This window comes from Physeter macrocephalus, chromosome 19 (assembly GCF_002837175.3).
Source record: "Physeter macrocephalus isolate SW-GA chromosome 19, ASM283717v5, whole genome shotgun sequence".
In the NCBI taxonomy this organism is placed as follows: Eukaryota; Metazoa; Chordata; class Mammalia; order Artiodactyla; family Physeteridae; genus Physeter; species Physeter macrocephalus.
The window spans coordinates 38,145,058-38,172,110 of record NC_041232.1 but is presented as its reverse complement, the minus strand read 5'-3'; the positions used below and the strand labels follow the sequence as shown (position 1 = coordinate 38,172,110).

The following is a 27,053-nucleotide window of genomic DNA, read 5'->3' as shown; positions in this document are numbered from 1 at the left end:
TTTATTCGCTTGATGATTTAGTCCTAGAGATTGTCCCAGATTAATGAGATGTCACAGACACTAGAGTTCTGTGGTTTCACACAAGTTTATAGACACAGTGCCATGTGTGCATGCTGGTATTCATAGGGTACAATATTTTATCAAATTATCAGTGAAGAATAAATCCTGTTGTCATTGTAAAGAGCACTTTTGGGATAAGTAGTTATTAATGATTAATTTCTACAGAATTGTTTTTTATTTAATATTTGTAGATTTGTGTAGCTCTAACCCCATTTCTGTACCATGAATCTGGCTACAATTGGTCTCAACTATTGTTCTACTGAAAAGTTGTACATATCACTTCTGATGTATATGTATCTGCCCCTTGTTAACAAAAAATGTTTCACTTTGTACTTCTTTTGAAAAGATCAGTGAGTTTTAGGTAACTAGCTCAAACCAGAGTTTTCTTCTCTTTGGTTAGAGGGTATCTTCTAAACGTGCTCATTGATGGCTATCTTTTGATGGAGTTTACCATTGCAGATTGCGTGGCGAGCTGTGAGGGCCCTTCCTCTCTTCTGTAGTTACTGTCAGCTCCTTTGTGGTCAGGGGCTAAGTTCTGTGCAGGGCATAAGGTACCTAACAGGAAACCTGTCAGGTCTCCCAATGTCTAAAAAGAAGACAGCCTTTAACCGTTTAACACATACCTCGTTACAGTCTAGTGAGAACACATGTGACATATGTTTGGAATGTTCAAAGATGCATAGAATCGTTAAGGTATCTGAAGGAACGCCGTGCTTATTAGATGCTGTTATAGCCTATGGCTGAGGAGGATTTCTCAGCTTTTAAGGCCCAGGAGCCCTTTTGTGTGTGTGCTGTAATGCATCATAATAGGAGTTATTTTGCATCTGACAGAAATTTATTATACTATATTCATACATTCTGTGTTCCCTTTTAATTAGTCAAACCCAGAATGGCACAGATGTGAAAGTTAAGATGGAAGGAACTGTTCAAAATTTGGAATGAGGATAGGTCACTAAGAAAAACCACAGTGCAACTAGATAGTGACATGACCAGAAAAGTTAAACTGATGTACAAGATGCAACTTATGAAACCTATAAATGTAATAAAATATTCTTTAGCTATTTAAAAGTGGGTAATTTAGGAAATTGTCAGCATTCAAATATGTGGAAAAACATAACAGTTTCCTATTTTAAAAAACAGGCATTATAGGAGTTTTTTTTTAAGCCTTTTTTTTTTTTCATAAAGCTCTTCTCTAAACAAATAAATGGCATATGCCACATACAATTTAAAAGTTTCATTTTGGGGTAGGAAAACAGGTAGAGTATTCAATGTGATCAGGTCCCTCTTTCCTGCTCCCTAAGTTGCACTGTAAGTAATCTGTGATTATAATGGGCAATTATTATATTAACTTTAAGAGTAATTTGAATTAACAGTAATTTTGGTGATATTTTAGAAAAGCAAATGTATGTTGCATGGCCTGAAGTGATCATGAAATTTATTTGAAGTCTTCTGTTTTATCTTTAAAAGTCGTGTGAAATTTGTATTTGACCTTGTCATATGTTTCTGTTTTCTTGAATATTGAAAAATAATTTACTCACCACTTACTTACCTTTTCCATAAAAATCTTACATTTCTCCCTCATCCCACATCACCACCTATCCTTGGGATATACACACTGAAATTTGGGGAGATGGGAAGAATATGGATTATAAAATTTAAAAGAGAGAAATGCATATTTTATTTTATTTTTTATTGAAGTAGAGTTGATTTATAATGTTGTGGCAGTCTCTGCTGTACAGCAAAGTGACTCAGTTATACACATACATCCTTTTGTTATATTCTTTTCCATTACGGTTTATCACAGGATATTGAATATAGTTCCCTGTGCTGTACATGGGAATCTTGTTGTTTATCCTTTCTAAATATAATAGTTTGCATCTACCAACCCCAAACTCCCAGTCCATCCCGCTCTCTCCCCCTCCCCCTTGGCAACCACAAGTCTGTTCTCTATGTCCGTGATTCTGTTTCTGTTTTGTAGATAGGTTCATTTGTACCATATTTTAGATTCCACATGTAAGTGATATCATATGGTATTTGTCATTCTCGTTCTGACTTACTTCGCTTAGTATGATAATCTCTAGTTGCATCCATGTCACTGCAGATGGCATTATTTCGTTCTTCTTTATGGCTGAGCAGTATTCCATTGTATATATATACCACATCCTCTTTATCCATTCATCTGTTGATGGACATTTAGGTTGTTTCCATGTTTTGGCTATTGTGAACAGTGCTGCTGTGAACATAGGGGTGCACGTATCTTTTTGAATTATAGTTTTGTCCAGGTATATTCCCAGGAATGGGATTGCTGGATCATATGGTAATTCTATTTTTAGTTTTCTGAGGAACTTCCATGCTGTTTTCCATAGTGGCTGCACCAACTTACTTTCCCACCAACAGTGTGGGAGGGTTCCCTTTTCTCCACACCCTCTCCAGGATTTGTTATTCGTAGACTTTTTAATGATGGCCATTCTGACTGCTGTGAGGTGGTACCTCATCTTCGTTTTGATTTGCACAAGAAATGCGAATTTTAAAACGGGAAAAGAGAAGCCTTACAAGTTATAGTTCCTATGGAAAATATTAAATCGTGGCTTAACTAATTTGCTGATAAGATAGAGCTAGGGTTTTTAACCATTGTTGTTTTTTAGCCATGGAACCATTCGTGCAACAGAAGTTTAGTATGGAAACTATTACAACCTCACCCACCCTCAGAGACTGGTGAGGGTCCCGTAGAGAAGGTCTGTCCCCTCCTCCCCAGTCTCACACTGCAGTTGGAATCACCATATCTATTTTCATGTCCTTAGCCAACAAAAGTATTTAAGCTTTACTTTCTGTAGTATGTATTATAGAACAACAGGTTTCCCCCAGACTCTGTTTCTGTTCCTGTTGAACGTGTCAGCACAAGAGTACCTAGGAGAGTGCCTGCCACATGGGAAACACTCAGTAGAAATGACCTCTTTTAACTCTGCTTACTCTCTTTCTCCTCAAAAATGATTTGATTTGCTCTAAAGAACCTCTGCCCTCTTGTTTCCTTTTCTACCCCATTATCATAGGGTGACATCGTGGGGTGCAGTTTGAAAAATCTCTGACCCAGAGAATCATAAGCTATAAAGCCTATGTCATATTAATTTAATACAAAACCAACTATGCCAGACTAATTGAGTTTATTTGTATGATAATTAAAATACAGATATTATGGATCTTTAATCCATCCTATGTGATAATTACCAACAAAATAATCCTTCTGTTAACGAACTAGGTAAATTAAGTCATCTCTTAAATAAAAGTTTGGGCTGAAGGAACTGAGTTCTCTTTTCACTCTGAAAATCTTGTAATTGCTAACTGAAATCTTGAAAAAATGGTTTTTCTACCTTACTGAAGTTTAGAAAACTTCTACAATGTCTTTTAATATGGTTAGACCTAGGAAAAAAGAGTTTTATGTTTTTCATTCACTCTGAGTTATTGATATGCCATGTACTCTGCTGGCCAATGACCTTTACTGTGGTGCTGTACATGTCTTTGGGCTTTTAGGTTAGTTGTAGAGAAATATCAATAGAAAGAATTAGGATTTTATTTAAGGCCTAGAACCAAAAATACTTCAGAGGTAGAGAATATAGAAAATAAATGCTCCATTTTGATGACACTTTTTTCTTTTTTTTTCCGGAAAATACATTGAGTTGCTTTGTGGAACGTTAGCCTTCACCATACTGGTCAGGTTTATGTTGACAGGGCTTCTTGTCATCTCGGTGGTCTGTGTTCCATAGGATCGGTTCTCTACCCTTGGACCTAATTTATTACATTTATTCTGAGCTCTCATCTTTTAACTTTTCAGCAGTTTGACCCAAGTTGTAATTGGTGAAGATGTTGATATTTATCTCATCTGGACATATACTGTATCAATAAAAGATACTCGTGTAGAACAGATTAGTCAGAATCTGAAATGTTGGAGCCATGCTATGATTCTATAAATTGTATTTCCAATATTAATAGATTAAAAGAGAAAAGCATATGATCATCCTAAGAGATGAAGAAAAAACATTCAATGAATTTAGACAGTCATTCCTGTTTAATATAAATGTCTTAGCAAATCACAAATAGAAGAGAACCTCTTTAATCTGGTTAAAAGTTGCAACAAATAAATACTTGATAATGAGATATTAAAAACAGTTCTTCTACTGTCATGAATAAGACAAGGATGCTTGCCATCATCTTTTCTGTTCGTCATTGTTTGGAGGCCATATGCAGAGACATAACACACCCCTGAAATTTAGAAATAAAACCGTGGATGTCTACAGACAAATTATTATAGTTAGAAAGTTTGGCAAGGTTGCTTTTATATAAAATCAGCTAACTACATTCCTATGCACCATCAACGGACAGAAACAGTGATTAAAGCTGGGGGGGAAAGGATTTTAGAGTGGCTGTTAAAGAGTCACTTACCTAGGAATAAATCTTAGCCAAAAAAGTGTAATAATAAAACTTAACTGAAAGATATAACACTTAGCAAGAAGGAAGAGTGTTCTAAATATGATTTGCCAAATTGATCTGTAGACTTGGTGTACTTTTAATTAAAATTGCAAGTCCTTTTCCTTGGAAGTTGAAAAATGGATTCTGAAATATATCTTTAAGCACAAGGGCTTTGAAGAGCCAGGATACCTCTCAAGAACCTGATTTGGGAGAGAGAAGGCATTTGCCTGACCAAATGTCAAGACTGATTGCAAATCTTTAGTGCAGAATTGTCCTGTAGGCAAGACTAACCTGAAGAATGGAAGTAAAAGGTCCCAAGACTCAGACATATAAGGAAACCTGGTATATGTAACAGAGGCAACATAGCAGATCAGGGAGGGAAGGAACAGGCTGTTAGGTCAGTGGTGCTGGGAGAATCATTTAATACGGAAAAAAAATTTTAAAGGAAATGGACCTCTATTTCATAAATATAAATTAAATTCTAGATGAACCAAACACAAATGTGAAAAGGCAAAACTTAATAAAACTTTCACAAGAAAATATAAAAATATCTTTGCAATTTTAAAATAGGGAAGGGTTTCTTACAACAGAAATGTGATAAGGACTAAGTTTTATCTGACTGTAATTAGCGTACTTGTTCTTGATGTGTTTACCTGAATAAAAGCCTTGCATTCTTCCATAAATGTGGCTACGAATCTTAAAGGTTTAGTTTGCTGAAATGGTAGATTATGACTCCAGATGCTCGCTTAGTTTACCCTTTGTTTATCCTTCATGACTGCTTTAGAATTGAATTATTAGGTGACCAAATAACAGCTGTCTTCTGTGTGTGAAGAATATACTGACAAGTTGAAGTCAAACAAAAAAGGTTGAGAATATAAGCTAAGACAGTATCTTCCAAGAAGTAGGATTATATTGAGAAAATGTTGTTAGTTGTAAATAAAAATTATTCAACTCCCGATACATTTAATGACTAGTACAAACCCACCTTAGTTTTGAAATCTCCCTACAGATATGAGACAAATCATCTGGTTTCAGGCTTGATTAGGTCAGGGCATAGAGTTACTAACAAGGCACCCCACTCAGGTCCTCCAGTGTCCTGGGCAGAAAGACACCCTTGTCTGTCAGGAAATATTTAGGGTAACTCCTTGTTGTCATGTAGTGACCAGGGATCTAGATACATCTAAGGACCTAGGGGTAAGAGCCCTGCCGAGAATTAGCCAGATTTGTGGTAGGGCCTGTGGGCTGGAGGGAGCAGTGGTTCCAGAGACGCCGTGTTCTGTGCTCTCACCTTACTCTCTGACTTAGAGGACTTGTTTGCTCTGGAAAGCAGAGGGCTGTAATTAAAAAAAATGTTATCAGTAGAAGCTCACGCATCTCTCTTGCGGGGCCTCGCTCTTTAACAAGCTGGACCCCAGCCTGTCTCAGCAGCCCAAGTGAGAAGAGCGCTAGGGACCAGGAAGCAGGGAGAAGCTTGAGCAGCAGCAGAGAGAAGATGCTGGATCCTCTGAGAGACATAGAGGCTGGGCCAGGGTCCTGCTGGGCTGCAGCGTGGGCAGACTGCCCACAGTCCTAGAACTGCAGGTGTCTGTCATCAGAGGGCACAGAGCCTGGACACCTGGAACAGATTGGCAAGTTGGATGACAGTAGCTAAAGCAGAAGAATAAAAGCCGGCAGGCCACTCTGACTACATGTGACACCCGTCTCCCCCCCCCAAAACGCATTTGGAGATCCCTTGACCAGTAAGAGGGAGTGCCAGCTCAGCAGGTGGGGGGCTAGTCAGTCGGCAAAGAGTTCAAAGGATAACGTGAAACGATAAGCAAAAACCTTATCTAGGAGTAACAAGCTGGTAGGCTGCGGGTCACTTCGGGTATGTCAGGAAGGGGGGAAAAAGGTGGTTTGAGTCTAGATTCATAATAATTATCACAAAATGAAGTGGACTTGCCTAACTTACTGCCACGAAAGACTCCAGGAAAACGGAGGCGTCTTTCTATAGAATTCACCTCTTCCCGCCCAAGTTTTAAAAGCGGATGGAAGAGGAGGTGCTCTTTTGGAAGCAGGGGCCAAGGCCCGTCTCCTGATCTTGCCTCTGACCCCTAAAACACTTCTTTGGGGCTCTTTAAAACACGGTTGGAAAAACACAGACTCTTTGGAGCTTAGCATTCTCTAAGCAGATGATGGTGAGACGCACTTTCACCTGACTCTGAGGGCTCATTCTATCTATTCTAGATCAGTGGTTTTCACGGGCAATCGAGAGCAGATTTCCAGGGCAGCTATAATCTGTAAAGATATGCTTGAATGAACAAAATAGCAAACAGCTAATGAATTTGTTATTTGCCTAGGGTATGAAGAAAAATAAAGAATATATTTTCAAGCATATAATCCCATTTTTCAACTTTCATGGAAATTTTCAAACATGCATACAAATAGGATAATGTAATGAACTCTTCATACCCATCATTCATCTTCAACATTTATCGTGTGCACAACTTTATTTCATCTGCAGACCTCCTCCATCTCCCATCCCCCCATAATTTAAAAAATTATTTTAAAAATTATATCAAATCCAAGATATATTGTTTCATTTCTATATATCTTTAAAACACTGGGACTTGTATTTTTTTAATTAAAAAAATTTTATTGGCATATAGTTGATTTCCAATGTTGTGTTAGTTTCAGGTGTACAGCAGAGTGAATCAGTTATACATATCCATGTATCCACTCCTTTTCAGATTCTTTTCCCATGTAGGCCACTACAGAGTATTGAGTAGAGTTCCTTGTGCTGTACAGTAGGTTCTTATTAGTTATCTATTTTACATATGGTTGTATGTATACGTCAATCCCAGTCTCCCAATTTATCTCCCCCCCAACCCTCTGGAAAGCATAAGTTTGTTTTCTACATCTGTAACTATTTCTGTTCTGTAGGTAAGTTCTTTGGTACCATTTTTTTAGATTCCACATATAAGCGATATCATATGGTATTTGTCTTTCTCTGTCTGACTTACTTCACTCAGTATGACAATCTCTAAGTCCATGCATGTTGCTGCAAATGGCATTATTTTGTTCTTTTTTTTTGAATTTCTGAATTTTATTTTATTTTTTTATACAGCAGGTTCTTATTAGTTATCTATTTTATACATACTAGTGTATACATGTCAATCCCAATCTCCCAATTCATCCCGCATTTAGGTTGCTTCCATGTCCTGGCTATTGTGAATGGTGCTGCAGAGAGCATCAGAGTGCGTGTGTCTTTTCGAATTATGGTTTTCTTTGGATGTATGCCCCTGAGTGAGATTGCTGGGTCATATGGTAGCTCTATTTTTTAGTTTTTTTAAGGAATCTCCATACTGTTCTCCATAGGGGCTGCACCAATTTGCATTCCCACCAACAGTGCAGGAGGGTTCCCTTTCCTTCACACCCTCTCCAGCATGTATTGTTTGTAGATTTTTTGATGATGGCCATTCTGACTGCTGTGAGGTGGTTGATACCTCATTGTAATTTTGATTTGCATTTCTCTAATGATTAGTGATGTTGAGCATCTTTTCATGTGCTTTTTAGCCATCTGTATGTCTTTGGAGAAATGTCTATTTAGCTCTTCCACCTATTTTTTGATTTGGTTGTTTGTTTTTTTAATATTGAGCTGCATGAGCTGTTTGTGTATTTTGGAGATTAATCCCTTGTTGGTTGCTTTGTTTGCAACTCTTTTCTCCCACTCTGAGGGTTGTCTTTTCCTCTTGTTTATGGTTTCCTTTGCTTTGCAAAAGCTTTTAAGTTTCATTAGGTCCCATTTGTTTTTTTTTGTTTTTATTTTCATTACTCTAGGAGGTGGATCAAAAAAGATCTTGCAGTGATTTATGTCAAAGAGTGTTCTGCCTTTATTTTCCTCTAAGAGTTTTATAGTATCTGGCCTTACATTTAGGTCTTTAATCCATTTTAAAACACTGGGACTTTTATTTTCTAAAACCGTAGTCCCATTATCACACCTAAAAAATAGTGTGTTAATTGTCATCAAATATTTAGTCAGTATTCACATTTCCCTGATTGTCTCATAAATGTCACTTAGTTAATTGGGTCTAAAATGTCATTTAAGGGAATTCCCTGGTGGTCCCGTGGTTAGGACTCCAAGCTTTCACTGCCGAGGACGTGGGTTCAATCCCTGGTCAGGGAACTAAGATCCTGCAAGCCACACGGCACGACCAAAAGAAAGAAAAAAAAAAAAAAAATGGTCATTTAATAATAAAAATCCAGAAGGTCCGCATACTGCATTTGGTTTATATGTCTCTTAAGTCTTAAGAGATTAAAAAATGTTTAGATCTCTCCTCATCCTCATTTTTTCCTTACCATTTATTTGTGGAAGAAACCTGGTCATTTGTCCTGTAGAATAATCCACAGTCTGGATGTTGCTGGTTGCATTCCCATGGTGTCATTTAACATAATCTTTAACTCCTGAATTTCCTGTAAACTGATGGTTATATAGAGAGGCTCAATTAGATTTAGGTTTGAATTGTTTGGCACAAAGTACTTTGTACGTACACTTACCGAAGGTGTACCTCCTATTACATCCATTGGGGGCATATGTTATCTGATTTTCCTTCTTTTTGTAATGTTGAGATTGATTCCTGGGTTCAGGCAGTGTCAGTCTGATACGGCCATGATAATGGTGCCCAACAGCCTTGAGCCTAATGATTTTAGCAGCCATTGTTGATCAGTGTCTACATCCTCATTTTAATATGGGCTGCAAAATGGTCACATTACATTTCTGTCATTCCTTCTACTTTTATTAGCTAGAATTTTTCTGTAAAGAAAAAAGTTCCCATTACCTCTTTTCAGAATATGTTGGTTCCCTAACGTCCTTTGAAGATGGTGTAGGAACACACGAATTGGATTGTTTAAATCTATAATAATTATTTTTTCCCATCTTTGATCAGAGAAAGCCCCTCTATGTTGGCTTCTGTGTCCTTTTGACAGGACCCCAGTTGGGTTTTTTTGTTGTTTCAGGTATAATCCAGTGGCCTTTGATAGCTGCCTTGCTTTCTGATACAGAGAGATGTTTCAGGTTTATCTGGTATATTTCCTGCCCCAGACCTAGAGTCAGCTATTTCCCTAAGAAGCCACTTATCATTTTAGTGGGCAATTATATTTAGATGTTTTTTATTTTAGTGGGAAATAATATTTAGATATAACAATCTGGGTAGTAAGGATGTTCACTGATAGCAAGTTGGCCATGGTTTCCATCCTTTTCATTGGATAGAGGTATAAAAATCACCAGTCCTTTTTCTTAAGGGAAAATGTTTCATGAGTTCATACCCATATATTTCCAGTTTAAATTCTGGATTATGGGGTTTTTCCCTTAATTCCTTTGACTTTTATTTGTATTTCATGGTTCCTAATGATATTAATATAGTTACATATTTGCTTTATTCTCCTATTTTTGTTTCACAGACACATACACTCATATACAAATACTGGTACTAACAGCATGATTGTTGAAAAGAGTTTTCAATTTCTTTTTAGTTCCTTTTATCCTTTTAATATATTCTATCTGGGATGTACAGTCAGTGGTGTGTTTGAAGGTCACTTGCAGTGGTTCCCTTCTGTGTGGTTAAACTAGTTAAACAGGTAGGTTCATTTGTTTCACTTGCGTTCAAGTTTTAGGGGTTCCCTTTTGACTTAATTTTTTATAGTATGTACAATATTTACATGAATTCAAAGTCAAAAATACAAAACAAGGTATATGTAGAAAAATCCAGTTTCTTGTCCCCTCGACATTGTTTCCATCCTTCCCCAAAGGTAACTATTTTTATAATCTTCCCAGTTATTTTGTTTTTAATGTAAGCAATACAAAGATCTATTCATATTCCCTTGTTTCTTATAAAAGACCCTTACAACCTTGCTTTTTTATCTGCTTAATGTATGCTAATTCCAGCTCTTTTGGTCTCATGTGTTTTGACAGGAGTCAACTGGGTGTTTCTTCAGCAACCCTTGAAAAAATACATGTGTGTGTGTTTAGAGATGATTCTCTTTAAAAAAAAATTTAATGATTCATTCATGTGGATCAAAATTCAGAAATGTAATAGGGTATATTTTGCAAATATTAACTCCTGCTTTTTTTTTTTTTTTTTGTGGTACGCGGGCCTCTCACCGCTGTGGGCTCCCCCGCTGCGGAGCACAGGCTCCGGACGCGCAGGCCCAGCGGCCATGGCCCCCAGGCCCAGCCGCTCCGCGGCATGTGGGATCCTCCCGGACCGGGGCACGAACCCACGTCCCCTGCATTGGCAGGCGGACTCCCAACCACTGCGCCACCAGGGAAGCCCTTAACTCCCACTTTTAAAACTAGCCACTCCTCTTCCTTTCCCCAAATGCAACCATTATTACATACAATATTGTTCACACTAATGATGGAAAATGCATGCATACAACTCTTACCTTTGCTTTTTAAAAATATATATGTAACAAATTATTTATTCAACAAATATATTTTGAGCCCCTATTAATGCCACATTCTATTGAAGGTGCTGAGGTTACAGTCATGAACAAGCCAAGCCCCTATTCTTATGGAGTGTCCATTTCTGAAATGAGGAGGGTTGAGCATCTTTTTGTATGTTTAAGATCGATTTGTATTTCTTTTTCTGTGAATTGCTAATACTTCTTGCCCATTTTTCTCTATGAATATTGAACTTACCAATTTTCAGATGCTCTGTAATATATCATTACTAGCTTTTTGTATGTGATATGAGTTGAAAATATTTTTTCCAGATTTGTCAAAAGGGAAGATAATTCTTAGAAAAATCTCTAATTCCTACCACATAGCAGGTAATTACCACATAATTCTTACCACCATATGCTCTTTGGAAAAAATATAAGTGAACTAGAAAAGTGTAGTTATTAAGAGGTACTTGGGTTTGAATCCCATATCTACCACGTTCCTGACCTTAAGCAAGTTAAAATCACTTTGAAACCGATCTCCTTCTACTGTGAAATGGGTGTAATAATAGGACCCACCTTGTTGGCTTGTGGTGATAATTAAATGAAATAATCTATACAAAGGAGTCATAGTGATTTTAACTCATTAAATCTCAGGTGCTGTTATAAGTAGAAAATTGATAAACCTTAAGCAAAAGTGAGTAAATGGAATTGTTTTCTTTCTTTTAACTCATAAGAAAAGGTCTTCGGATGGGTTTTAGAAGTTTACTTTGGCCTTTGAAACTGAAATTTGGGTAACAGGTAGCTGAAATCAGGTAGCTGAAATCAAAGTGTTCATTTTGGAATATGATTATTTTCTTTTGAATAAAAAATAAGGAAAACTGTCTCCTATGGTTGATTTCCATTATATCTTATAAGGACATTTCATAGTAATGGTTACATTGAAACATAGATTTTCTTTTCATGAAGGTTACAAAGGTGTGGCTGGCCTCCAAGAAGCTGGCTGTAAGCTTATGTTGTCCGAAGTGTAAACAAGAGGTGACTAGAGCGTTGAAGCTCTGTTATTCATTCCCTTAGTCCCTTGATACTACTTTCCCCATGCAGAGGTCTCATTACTTCTCCTTTCAATCTCTAGGCTTTTTGAATCTCTTAGGTAAATATCCAATTTCTATTTCAAGTTTGCTTTAAAGACTTATAATCCTCAGGATGTCAAAATGAAGAGGTTGTTCAATATTTAATAAAACATATATTCTTGCTTGGCATCTTGCTCTGTTTGAAGATGCACCCTCCTTCCCTTCTACACACATGAACACAAGGTTTTGAGTGCCTGGGAAATATCTGCCAGTATAGCTTAGTCTTTTAATGGTCTGTCTTACTGTGTTTACTCTTCCCATTTCTTAATTACAATAATTCATAGATTGGGCATCTTGACTTCTGATGACTTGTGGGATCTGATCTGTACAAATACATTGAAGCGTCTCCCATTGGAGCCGTGCCAACCTGACTTTTGGCTGAAGGAGAAACTGCCTCAGGGGACATAGAGTTCTTCAGTATTGTTTGCTGTGCTTGTTAACACAGGAGGATTTTCCTCTTTCAGAAAACACCATATGTAATAATAAGGATTTACAAGATAGAAATTAGGGAAGGGATAGTTTTTAAAACATAAAGATACTTTAACTGTTTGTTTGCCTTGTACCTTTAAAATCTTCAGAAAATTTGGTTTATACACCACTCTTTCCAAAACACATTCATTGCTGGTGGAATGTGATAGATCCTAACCATGGGATATAGCCTGCTGTTGAGTCGTGTTGATGTAGCACCACACTCAGTCAGGATTTGAAATCTGACCATGAGCTGCCATTCTGCCATAGAGAGTATTCTCAGAGCCAGTTCCTTATTATTCTGGAAGTGACTCATGTTAGTTATACATCCTGGTTCTCAGGCAGGAAGCACTGCCTCTGCATCTGACAAATGTGGAAAACGTAGGTGACTGTCACTACGTCTGTGCACTGTTACCATGTATGGGGGAAGGTGATGTGACTTGTGCAAGAGCAGGGTACAGCCAGCTTTCAGGAGGAGGTAAGAGATGGAGTCTAGTGTCCTACCAGTGCCAGAGTAAAATAGCGTGCTTCCCGGGCTGTAAGAGAGCACAGTTGAGGCAGTTAACAGTTCTCAGCAAAACAGACTTCTGTGAACCAAGTAGAACATTTATAACCATAGATTCTTCACAGTATTGTTTTACTTTCGTGCTTTGGTGTTTGGGGTCTTTGAATGCCTTAAGGATATTGTCAAAAATTCTAGTAGGTGAAGGTGTACCATGATCATAAGACAGTGGAGAACCATCAGCATAATGCACTTTCCTTCTGCATCTGGTTCTGGCTCTATGACTTATATTATAACTGTTGGCTTTGGTCAGCATTTAGCCTGTCTGCGCTTCAGCCGCTTCATCTTTGATGCAAGCAACACCCCACGAAAGCTCAGTCCAGTAGCAAGATGCTAGAACCTAGGTCTGACTGGTCGCTAAAGCCGCTGTCTTCTGAATGTACCATGTTAACTTCAGATGCAGAGCTCTTTACAATATTATGCATAATATTAATGACTACAGTTTACACTTGGATTATAAATTGATGTATATAAGATACTTTAACAAACTACATAGCATTTGATTCTCAAAATATCTCTGAGTTACAGGTAGGGCAGATATTGTATCCTCAATTTTATAAATGAAGAAATTGAAGCACAGAAAGTTTAATCGACTTGCCCAAGATCACTTAGCAAGTAAGTGATAGAACCTGCATGCAAGTCACGTATTCTGACTTCAGAGCCTCCATTCTTTTCTTAAAATTTAGAATCTTCATAGATATTTAGAATAACAGAGATTTCTATTCCTAGACAAATTCCTAGATTTATATTCTGAATGTAAAACAATTTGTCCTAGCTTTTTTTTTTTTTTTTTTTTTTGGTATGCGGGCCTCCCTCTGCTGTGGCCTCTCCCGTTGCAGAGCACAGGCTCCGGACGCGCAGGCCCAGCGGCCATGGCTCACGGGCCCAGCCGCATCCTCCCAGACCGGGGCGCGAACCCGGTTCCCCCGCATCGGCAGGCGGACGCGCAACCACTGCGCCACCAGGGAAGCCCTGTCCTAGCTTTTAATTAATGCAGTTCCATTTGTTTCTTTTATGTAATAATTTACAGAGAATTAACATCATAGTCCCAAAGCATTTATTAAGCACCCATCTGCTGGGCTCAGAGCTAGGCACTATTATTAATTAAAGTGAACATGGAGCTGGTTTTCTGGGTCTTTATACATTTCCACTTGTATTAACAGGAACACACAAAAGAACATATGAACACATTGAAAGTTCTGCCAATTTCAAACAGATATGGGATAAAAATTTCCATTCCTATAATCTCCATGGTCTACCAACTTCCTACCAAAGCAGAATACTCTAAAGGATGCAGGAATGATTAAAGGTGTCATGTTTTCATGGAAATTATTTGTTTCTCCTCAATAACCGTGCATTCTTTTATTATTAGTGAAGACCAAGATTTTTGGCTGTTTTCCTTCAGGATTATGATTGACATTATATTATCGGAAAGAACAAGAAAATCTCAGAAGGTGAGGTATACTACTTCAATGTGATTGTTGTGTTTTAGGACACTGTGTAATCTTTGCTAGCAGAAGAAACCTTCTTAGGAAAGAGGAAGAATGCTCTTCTTTGCAGTACAGATATTTCACTATGATCAGAGCAATCAGAAAAGAAAAAGAAGGGAAACTGACATATATGTCAAATAATACCTATGGAGGTATTATGTGTCACAGAGCAGGAAGGAACCAAAAATTCAGCTCTCCCTAGATATTCTAACCCTCTGATGATAAGCAGTCAAAAAGATCTCAGATCATTTTAAAAGGAAGTTAAATCAGGCTATTGAACTGCCTAAAGCAGATCACAAACAGTTTTATACATTCTAGAAAAACGGGTGTGGTTTAAAGGAAAATACCGATAAAATTTCAGAGCCACAGAAGGACGCAGAGTGGTGTTTGCAGAGGGACACATCTATCATTCAGTATATCTCTGCTTCTCTTTGTGTCTTCTCTTCTTGTTAACTGTGTTTTGCATAGTCCCCAGGCTCTTGTTTCGGGGACCTGAAGTCCTTGACTGCAGTGTTCCAGGTGACGTGTAGCCTGTTAGACATAGCCTCGCTCCAGAGTTGCGTTCAGGGATCAGCCGTTGCCGTCAAGCACTCAAATCTACTCCAGGGTCTCGCCACACCTCGCACTGCCTACTGCCAGACTCCCAATCCAGCTGGAGCACATCCAGGTTCCAAGACAGGATATTTCTTAGTGTAGAGTCCAAGAAATTTCTGTTGTAGTCAGGAAAGGCTTCTTTCCCCTTTCCTGCCAGCAAAATTACTAGCAGTAAAACAGCCTCAGACCCTTTCTGGAATGTGGGAGGTGTTAGTGGAAGATTTGTGCTCACCACCTCTATTCCTCTCTGCTCCTTAGCTGTCCACACTGCAAGAGGCTTAGGTCAGCCTTCAGGTGAGACAGGGACGAAGAAACTGGCTCTGACCTGTACTGCACATAGCCTGCATTTCGTCAGTGTTCTCGGTCATTAAGATCACTTCCTTTAGGTCAGGATGACCTTACCATGATCTGCTCTCTTCGGTTAGTTTACATCTCTTCCAGCCCCCCATTGCATGAAGTCTTAGTTATTCTTTGAGATAAGGCTGAGAAAAGAATACACACCCTGCCCCTAGGTTAAGTAAGGTCTGCCTTTCTGTGTCCTGCCTTCTTCCCGGCTGTGCTGAACACCATGAAGTAGGCTTGAAGTGAGGAGATCCTGCTGCCCAAAGGGACAGCTTCCCTTTAAGCTGAAGGACTTGGTTCCTGGGTATGTTTTCATCAGTCCGTGTTGGCTTGGATGATGATCCTGTAGGCTTTCCTCTTAATCCAGTAATGCTAATAAACTAACAAGGATAGGAAGTAAATTTACTGTTTTACTGAAGGTGGACAGTGAATTCTAAATTTTAGAAAGCCAATTTGAAAAGCAATTTGAAATTTTAAATGTGCATTTTTAACTTATTAAAATCAAGACAAGTAATATCTCTTATAAAACAAGGACACATAATCACCTTAATCTCTTTGCTGTGTAGAGCCAGGTTTATTAAGCAATAATCATAGGCTTTTTATAATTTGAGATCAAAAGGAAAAATTATCTTTAAAATATACAGCAGGGCTTCCCTGGTGGCGCAGTGGTTGAGAGTCCGCCTGCCGATGCAGGGGACACGGGTTCATGCCCTGGTCCGGGAAGATCCCACATGCCGCGGAGCGGCTGGGCCCGTGAGCCATGGCCGCTGAGCCTGCACGTCCAGAGCCTGTGCTCCGCAACGGGAGAGGCCACAGCAGTGAGAGGCCCGTGTACTGCAAAAAAAATAAAATAAAATAAAATATACAGCAAAATCAGATAGTAATATCAGATAATTACATAAAGTTATCACAGTAAGCTTAAAATAGGAAACTAAGTTATTGGATTTTTAAAAGATGCATAGTACCTAAAAAGGCATCTGACTAGTCTTAGAGATCTCATCTTAGAATTGTACTGACCTGCTCCCAAGACCTGGGCTCATTTCAGTTGAAGATATCTACGAGCAGGTTAAATACCCAGCTGTCCAGCTAACTCCATCACCCGCATGTCTGACCCAGCCCGAAGTTAGGTACTCGTTCTGTCAGGCTTCAGATGGCATCCTGGGTATGCAGAGAGAACTTGCAATTCCTCTGTTTGTCCGAATTCAAGCCTGGAAGTTGGTGGAAGGTACGTTACAATATCAGTCATGCAAGATAAGAGATGTAAGTGATATGTTCTCTTTTTAAGACCCGTCCAAGCTTGCTTCTATTGAAATGGGGATAGATAGATTTTAGGAATTTAATTGTATAGATATATTTTAGTTATTTTGTGTCGATGTTGATATATTACACTTATGGACTATTTCATATAAATAAGATGCCTTTGAAGATCTTAAGTCTCCACATATATTACAACTACGATTTTAATTACTATTCCATGACTGAGGAATAATAGTATTTTTAAGATGGTGGACATATATCAACTTTGGAGGTCAAACATTCTTTTCATTGGTTGAATGAGAGCATCATTTTCATAATGATTAGATCAGATTCCATCAACTTAAGCTGAAATTCTTTGAGTTGCAAGGCCAGAGAAACTTGTTTTATACCCAGATTTAAATGTTAAAGTATTAAAGCAGAATCCAGAAATGAAGTAACATTTTGAAACTGAAATATCTCAACTGTAAACATTCTTGAAAATTTTGTGATCCAGCCTCCTGTTATTTACAAAACCAATCATAATAGTTGAAATTCAATCCATATTTGTTGAATGATTTTTATTTTTTTTAAATTGTTCTAAAGTTTCCCAAAGACATGCTGAGGAAAGGGGAGGGCCCTTTTGCTGACTGTCTTTGCCAATGCTTCTCTAAAGTGGAGTCTTCTGACCATTGTTTTGGCGGGGGGGGGCGTCCCCCAGGACCCTTTCAGGGAGAACCACAAGGTTAAAACAATTTTCATGATATTACTAAGACATTAGCCTTTTTTTATTATCATTCACTAATAAGTGTACAGTGGAGTTTTCTAGAGACTACGTGATGTGTAGTATCACAGATTCAGTGCAGAAGCAGTTATGAGCAGCCCAGCTGTCTTCTGTAAAACCAGACATTAGAAAGACTGCAAAAGTGTATAATGATGCCAGTCTTCTGGGAGTTTTTATGAATAAAGCTGCTTTATGCATTCTTATACACATCTTTTTTACGGACAGTTTTTCACTTTGTTATGTAGGAGTAGCATTTTGGGGTCCTAGAGAGGGTATGTATTTAGCTTTATAGGAAGTTACTCTAATGTTTCCCAAAGTCAGCGTACCATTTCTTAGCAGTATGTGAGAATTTGTTACTCCACATCCTCACCAACATTTGATGCTTTAAGGGTATAACATGGTATTGTGTTCTGGTTTTATTTTACATTTCCTAAATGATTTTGAGCACTTACTCATGGATTTATTAGCCATTGTTATATCTCTCTTTGTGAAGTGTCTGAGAGTTATGCCCATTTTAAATTGGGTTGTATGTCTTTGTATTATTGATTTATAGGAATGCTTTATATATTCTGGATATAATCCTTTATCAAATATATGTAGCATGTATATTTTCTCTGAGTTTATAGCTTGCCTTTCCATTTCTTTAATAATGAACAGGCATCCTAATACCTTCTTAGAAGTTTTTAATTTTGGTGAAATCCACTTTATAATTTTTCTTTTTTATGTTAGGGCTTTTTTGTGTCCTCTCTAAGAAATCTTTGCCTCCCCCAAACTTTAACCACTATCCTTGGTTCTCTCTGGTATCACTGATTATGTGTGTTCTTCAAGTTAACTTCATCAGTATCTTTTAATGAGAATGATATAACATTTTAGTTTGAGAGTAAACAAATATGCTTTTTGATTGCTATTATGGAAAAATTTTAGGATAAATGCACTGTGGGACAATTTACTCAACCTAGAGCCCTAGTTAATAGAAAATTAACTGGCATAAAGTTTGTCTCAGCAACATTTACTGAGTACCTGCTATGTTCCAACTGCAGGTTCAACAGAGCTTAGAATCTAACATAATAAGAATTTAAGTAAATGCTCAACAGCAGCCTTGCATGTTCTTAAGTAATGAGTGGAGGGTGAATAAGAGTGTTGCATTCTCTATGGTTCTTTGTCCTAACCAGGAGGAAGAAAGGATAGAGAGAAGTGGTATATTTCCAAAAAAGGAACTTGATACTTTTCACATGACTTATAAGTAAGAATATATTTATCCGTCAGCGTTGAGGTTACTAGGCTTCTCTGCACATTATATTCTTTTCAACCTTTTTAAAAGAATAGATTTGCAAACTGTATTCCAGATGAACTATGTAAGATTATACATAATTTGTGAAAATGAAGCTTTTTATTACTATGATAATTTACTCATGTAACATCATTTTAAAATCTAATCTTCAATTTTGTGAATATAATTTTATAGTTTATTTCCAATGGCTTCCTAGTTTGGAAGACTGTTTCATTTTGGGTGTTTAGTAAACATCAGTAGTACAGTCAAAATTAAAGATGGTTAGATTCAAATGCAAGCTGTGTTCATTAGGGTTATATTTAAATTGGGACTTGTGGAAGGAAGGATTTGGGGGAGAAGGGAAGAAGAATTCTGATAGTTGAAAAGGAGAGGTGATAAGCACCTAATAATTGCAAATAGATATACACACATAAGTACAAAACACATAATACACTACACATAACAAGTTTTCATTATTACAGTTTTAGCTGTATTAAAGTCTGCTTCTCTATGAAATTATTTTCTTAGATTTTTAGTTCATTCTTCTGATCTTGAATCAAAGATTAGAATTAGGCTGTTTTATACTTTTCTAAATATCCAAATGAATATTCTGCTAAAAATGATGATCCGTTAAGAATATTTAATAACATGAGCAAATGTTTAGTTGTTAAATGCAACTGAAAATGTATGTTAAGGAATTTGGTTTTGAAAATGTTTTCTTAAGAAGTGACTTAGAGGCAGAAAATTTGATTATCTGTGTTCTTCATGCCTCACTTGCTGCTTGTCCATATCTCTCATTTTTTTTGCTGTTTTTCTTTCTGTGGCCCATTTTAATTTTTGAGACATTAGGTAAAACATTCAGCACCTGTTACATGCAAAGTACTCCACACTGTGGGACATGCGGAGGAAAATGAGACATAGTTCCTGACCTCAGCGGGAATCACAGTCTAGTGAGTGGCAGATGTGTACAGAAATAACAGAGGGGATGAATGAAGATAGGGAAAAGTAAGAATTGTGAAATTTAAGTGGAGCGTGGAACACCAGCCAACCTCAGTGCTTTAAATTAGCACATTCGAGTTGCTTGTAAAATCCCATTGTTGACAGACAGCATCTTTGGGTTTGAGATCCTTCTTCAAGTAGATGCCAAAGAGAAACCTGAATGGAGGAGCCATGCCTGTAGGGTCTCCAAGGCTGTGTTTGGTGAAGGGAAGTATCCTCAAGTCTAAAGACAGGAGGCAGTTTTAATACCATTTAATAATGTCAGTGGAATGTTTAAAGCACAATACAATTATATTTGGGATTTATTAGTATATTCCCTTTTATCATTTCGAGTAAATGAAAAATGTTATTTGGACATAATTTTTCTAGCACTTTCACCCAGGTTGTGTGACATTAAAACAAGGAGTACCAAGAGCTACTAAATGACAAGAAAGAAAGAAGGGACTTTACCAAGAGTCCCTCCCAAGTTGCTTCATTGTGCCCTAACCACAGTCTTTTTAAAGAACTATGTTTAAGATTCCCCTGGCCCCAGAACCAGCGGTTCTGAGGCAAGCCTCTGGAGTTTGAAAAATGTCCTGAGGCTATACAGGTATCTGATCACAGTGGCTAAACCTCCATCATCCTGTTCAAAGTCTTGCTGGGGGAGTAGCACACATGTCAGAACATTTTTACTTTCCTCTAGGGTAATAGAAGTACTTCTTACCTATTTCTCTTTGTAAATCTTTATATTGTTATGAATATTGTCCAATAAACAATGATTTTTCTCTGTCATCTTTTGAAACTGTAATTAGTAAGAGTAAATTATCCCTCCAGGACATAGTAGCAGTTTTAAATCTTTAACAACTCAAACAGAAAAATGAGGTGTTTTTTCCCTGAAATAGTTAATGATAACATCAATATCTACTCTATGTTGAGAGTTTCTATCTTCCAGGCACTGGGCTGAATGTTGTACATCACTGACAAAGTCCCATAGTAAAAATAGTATTTTAAAAAAAATATTTAACTACATAGTATATACGTATACAGGTGTGTGTATCATTGGAACAAAATTTTCATTTATAGTACTTACGCTTGCTGGACATTCTATTTCATTTTTCTTAAATGCCGGTTATATGAACCATTAAATTGAGTTTACAGACCACCAATGAATAGAACCCAGAGTTTAAAAAGCACTACTCTGTATGCACTGTTTCATTGGAACCTCACCATGATTGTGTGAAACGGTATCGTCATTCTCTACACAGAAACACTGAGGCTTGGAGTAGTTAGTTACTTGTTCAAGTTTATGCAAAGTGGCAGTGCTGTAAAGCCCAGGTGCTGAGGATCTGGAGTTAAAGAATTCCAGTTCTACTGCTGATTAAATTTGTGACTGTGGACAAGTTATTTAATGAGGGCTTAATTTATAGAATGATTTTGAGGATTAAATGAGGTGATGTATGTTATGTGGTTAACACGGTCTAAAATGGAGTAAACCCTCACTAAATGTTAGCTGTTAGTATTCAAATACTTCATCCTAGTAGAACTAGCTCAGGGATAGTGTGATATCACAGCATTTGTGAAAATGTTGCTTTAAAAAAACCTGAAGTTTTCCTGTTCTCCCCGAAGGATACAGATCAATGATCAAAGGTCTTTGGAAAGGAGGTAGAAGCTGGACTAAAACTAAATAAAAATGTAGACTATTAAGATTCCTGCAGGGCTTCCCTGGTGGCGCAGTGCTTGAGAGTCCTCCTGCCAATGCAGGGGACGCGGGTTCGTGCCCCAGTCCGGGAGGATCCCACATGTCGCGGAGTGGCTGGGCCCGTGAGCCATGGCTGCTGAGCCTGCGCGTCCGGAGCCTGTGCTCCGCAAGGAGAGGCCACAGCAGTGAGAGGCCTGCGTACCGCAAAAAAAAAAAAAAAAAAAAAAAGATTCCTGCAATCATGGGAAAAAGAAATGTTGGAGAGAGAGCTCCTCTGTCTTATAAGAAAGCAGACTGGGTGACTTCACAGGCCCCATTGTGAAAGGCATAGAGGTGAGAGGGCACAGAGACCAGGCAGGGACAAATGCCACTGAGCTATTTCGATGTAGAAATAGGGTCTCGAGACATACATGTGTATTTCGGTCATTTAAAGAATTAGAACATCAGATGAAAAAAAAAGTCTGGGTGGGGAGAGCTTTAACCAAGACACAAAACCTGAAAGCTATTAAAAAAATAAATGGGGCTTCCCTGGTGGCGCAGTGGTTGAGAGTCCGCCTGCCGATGCAGGGGATACGGGTTCGTGCCCTGGTCTGAGAAGATCCCACATGCCACGGAGCGGCTGGGCCTGTGAGCCATGGCCGCTGAGCCTGCGCGTCCGGAGCCTGTGCTCCGCAACGGGAGAGGCCACAACAGTGAGAGGCCCGCATACCGCAAAAAAAAAAAAAAAGATATTTCACTGTAAAAGATTTTTTTAAACCTGCAAAGGATTCTATTGGCAATCTAAATGAAAGATTAATAAGACAAACAAAAGATTAGTAGTCTCTATCAACAAATTCTTACAAATAGACACACAAAAAAAGCCAGTGGTTACAAATGATATAAAGAGACAGTCTATAGATGTCAACACCTATTGACACCAATTGCTGCTGGTGGGGAGGTGGAAGAAGTGCTGTCATGTATTATTGGTGAAATATCAAATTGTTAAAAACCTTTTCAGAAAGCAATCTGGCAACGTCCCTGGAAATGTAAAATAGAGATACTTTTTGACCCAGCAATCTGACCCCTGGTTCTCCAGCCCATAGAAATGAAAGCATCAGGTTTAATTAGGAATGTAATGTATTAAAGTGGTTTTGCTGCATTGTTTGTTTTGGCAAAAGAGTGAAAACAGTAAATGGCTTTCATGGAGGATGGCAAAATATGTTTTGATATATAGTATTCTTGTCATGGAATATTACTCATTCATTAAAAGAATTAGTTTACCATTTGACGAACAAATTTCCATGAAGTACTGAATGGGAAAAGCAAACTGTAAAGAAGTGTATATAACTGGTATTTTATTTTGGAATTTTAAAGTCAGAAAGCCGCTTTGTGTGTGCACACATGCACGCTCTGTTTAAGACTGTTTGAGAAAATATTAAAAAGTATGGAAAAATAGATACCAGGTTTTTACCATGGGTTACAGTGTAGTACAGTAGTGGCAGAGGAAGTGGAGTGACAAGCAAAAAAGAACAAAACGGGGGAGAAAGACTGCATTAAAAACAGGGTGCATGATACAGAGTTACATGTATGTGTTCCTGTGCATAAAGATATTAGAAAGATAGGTACACTTATATCTATCAGCTTGAAGGGGTATACTCTTAAATTATTATTTAGTGAAAAAACAATGTGACCTGTAGGGTAATACGCCAGTAAAAATCCATGTGCTTGTATATGCTTATGCAGGAGAAAAGTATGGAAGGGAGCACTCGGGCTGTTATGTTGGTATTGGAGGTGGGAGTAGATGACTAGCTTGTTCTTTATCTGTGGATTCTTTCACCTGGAATATAATAATGTATTGTAATTTGAAAAATTAACCACATACTTGTTTCCCCATTTAATTATGTTTACTTCTATGTGGTAAATACTTGAGAAGATTATTTCTGTTGTGTCTTGACTCAGTTTTGACTTAGAACTTAAATTTCTAAAAATGTAAGAATGAGATTATAAAACTTTATGAATTAAGGCAGCGGTCCCCAACCTTTTTGGCACCAGGTACCCATTTCATGGAAGACAATTTTTCCATGACCGGGGGTGGGGGGAATGGTTTCGGGATGATTCAAGCGCATTACATTTACTGTGCACTTTATTTCTGTTATTACTACATTGTCATATATAATGAAATAATTATACAACTCACCATAATGCAGAATCAGTGGGAGCCCTGAGCTTGTTTTCATTTGCCACTCACTGATAGGGTTTTGATGTGAGTCTGCAAGCAATTGATTTATTATGGTCTCTGTGCAGTCAGATCTGTCTGCTAATGATAATCTGTATTTGCAGCTGCTCCCCAGTGCTAGCATCACTGCCTCAGCTCCACCTCAGATCATCAGGCATTACATTCTCATAAGGAGCAAGCAACCTAGATCCCTCGCATGCGCAGTTCACTGTACGGCTCGCGCTCCTATGAGAATCTAATGCTGCCGATGATCTGACAGGAGGCGGAGCTCAGGAGGTAACGCAAGCCATGGGGAGCAGCTGTAAATACAGATGAAGCTTCGCTGGCCTACCCCTCACCTCCTGCTGTGCGGCCCAGTTCCTAACAGGCCACGGACTGGTACCTGTCCATGGCCCAGGGATTGGGGACCCCTGAATTAAGGGATGTACCCTTTTTTCTGGAGCAACTATTAATACGATTGTGGAGTGTTTTTATCTTGTCTGTATGGAAAATATTGGAAGATATCTGTTTATTTAAAGTTTCATGTATACATTATGGTCATAATATGTATAGTCTTCCCAGGCAGGTAGATTTGGTTTTGGCAGATTATACCATAAACAGAATCAGAAGACCAATGTTAGACTTGGAAAAAGTTATCTGCAATATAGGTGGTGAATAGAATACTTATACCAGGACCTCTTACAAATTGAGAAGCTAATTCAGTGGGCAGATATCACCAATGACTATGAATGTTTTCGCCTTAATATGTTTGTACTTTATGAAAATAACAGAGTTTTTAAAATTCTTTAAAACGGATGTGCAGGTAAAAAACTGAAACTTCATTTCCAAGAGGCTCTTTTTTTTTTTTTAATTGGAGTTTAGTTGCTTTACAGTTTTGTGTTTCAGGTGTACAGCAAAGTGAATCAGTTATACATATACATATATGTACTCTTTTTTAGATTCTTCTCCCATATAGGTCATTACAAGTATTGAGTAGAGTTCCCTGTGCTATATATACAGTATGTCCTTATTAGTTGTCTATTTTATATGTAGTAGTGTATATATGTCAATCCCAATCTCCCAGTTTATCCCTCCCCAATGAGATTGTTTTCTACATCTGCGACTCTATTTCTGTTTTGTAAATAAGTTCATTTGTACCATTTATTAAGATTCCGCATATAAGCAGTATCATTTGTATTTGTCTTTCTCTGTCTGACTTCACTCAGTAGAACAATCTCTAGGTCCATCTTGGACTGGGTAGGACATGGGAGGTGTGAAGCGGGAGGAGAAGTGGAGGTGGGACAGGACTGGAGCCCCTGAGGGGCGGCTGGGGGAGGGGAGGAGCTCTACACCCAGTGGGACCCACCCACGGTTAGGAGTCCACCAGCGATGGGGGAAACCCTGGGGGAGATGGTGGGAGAGGGGCGTGAAGGAATGGAAAGGAACAGGGCCAGTGCTTTCCCTGTCTACTTAGGCACCGGGGAACGTGTTGGGCTCCTGGTCCTAATCCTCTGCCCTTGGAGCCTCCCTCCTGCTGTGCTCAACCCAAGCCCCGCCCCTACACCCCAAGCCAGGGCCCTCCCTCCAAACTCCGGAACTCCACACTCCTGAGTCCACCCTTTCCGCGTGCTCCCTCTCCCCTTCCCCTCAGGTCCTAAGCAGAGGCCCCGCACCATGCTTGAACATCACCCCGCCTAGGCCCTGCCCCACCCTAAACCCCTCCCCTGCCTAAGTTCCACCCCCCACCTAAACAACACCCCCATAGCCAAGGCTTTTTCCTTTTTTTTTTTTTTTTTTTTTAGATTGGGATTCTGTTATACCTTGTTGATTCATTGTTGTTGATTCTTTTATATTTTTCCTAATCTTTTATTTTTCTAATTTTATTTTATTCTTTATACTTTGTTATTGTTCTCGCTTTTGGGCTTGTTTCCCACTCCCCCCGCCCTTTTTTTTTTCTTTTTCCTGTTGTGGTCTTATTTTACCTTGTTGTAGTTGTTTCAATTATAGTTTTATTTTTCCTAATATATTTTTTATGTTTTGAATTTTGTTTTTTATTTGATATTGTACTGCTCTTTTTCTTCTTTCTTTTTTTTTTTTTTTACTCTGCCGCGAAGCTTGCGGGATCTTGGTTCCCAGGCCGGAGGTTGGGACCGAGCTCTTGTGGTGGGAAGTCTGAGTCCAAACTGCTGGGCTAACAGAGGAGCTCAGATCCCAGGGAATATTAATCAGAGTGAGGCCTCCTGGAGGTCCTCATCTCAGCACCAATACCTGGCTCTATCCAACTGCCTGCAAACTCCAGTGCTGGACGTCTCAGGCCAAGCAACCAGTAAGGTTGACAATAATACAGCGCCACCCATCAAAAAAAAAAAAAAAAAAGAAACGACAAAACGTTACAGACAGCGGAGCAAGGTAAAAAGCTACAAGACCAAATAAATGAAGACAAAACATGCAACCTACCTGAAAAAGAATTCAGAGTAATGATAGTAAAGATGATCTAAAATCTCGGAAACAGAATGGAGAAAATATAAGAAACATTTAACAAGGATCTAGAAGAACTAAAGAGCAAACAAACAGTGATGAACAACGCAATTACTGAAATTAAAACTACTCTAGGGACTTCTTGGTGGCACAGTGGTTAAGAATCCTCCTGCCAATGTAGAGGACATGGATTCAAGCCCTGCTCTGGGAAGATCCCACATGCTGCAGAGCAGCTAAGCCTGTGTGCCACAACTAAAAAAAAGAAAGAAACGACAAAACATGTTACAGACAGCGGAGCAAGGTAAAAAGCTACAAGACCAAATAAATGAAGACAAAACATGCAACCTACCTGAAAAAGAATTCAGAGTAATGATAGTAAAGATGATCTAAAATCTCGGAAACAGAATGGAGAAAATATAAGAAACATTTAACAAGGATCTAGAAGAACTAAAGAGCAAACAAACAGTGATGAACAACGCAATTACTGAAATTAAAACTACTCTAGGGACTTCTTGGTGGCACAGTGGTTAAGAATCCTCCTGCCAATGTAGAGGACATGGATTCAAGCCCTGCTCTGGGAAGATCCCACATGCTGCAGAGCAGCTAAGCCTGTGTGCCACAACTACTGGGCTTGCGCTCTAGAGCCCACAAGCCACAACTACTGAGCCAGTGTGCCACAACTACTGAAGCCCGTGCACCTAGAGCCCGTGCTCCACAACAAGAAAATTCACCGCAATGAGAAGCCTGCGCACTGCAACAAAGAGTAGCCCCAGCTTGCCACAACGAGAGAAAGCCCGTGCACAGCAATGAAGACCCAACACAGCCTAATTAATTAATTAACTAATTAATTAAATTTAAAAAAACTCTAGGAGGAATCAATAGCA

General features: G+C 38.5%; 1 protein-coding gene across 6 annotated transcripts in view; it reads left to right on the top strand.

The window, feature by feature from the left end:
* OSBPL1A (oxysterol binding protein like 1A) overlaps positions 1–27,053 on the top strand; it is a 221,389-nt gene that overhangs the window by 149,736 nt on the left and 44,600 nt on the right. The gene's annotated exons all lie outside the window — the stretch shown is intronic.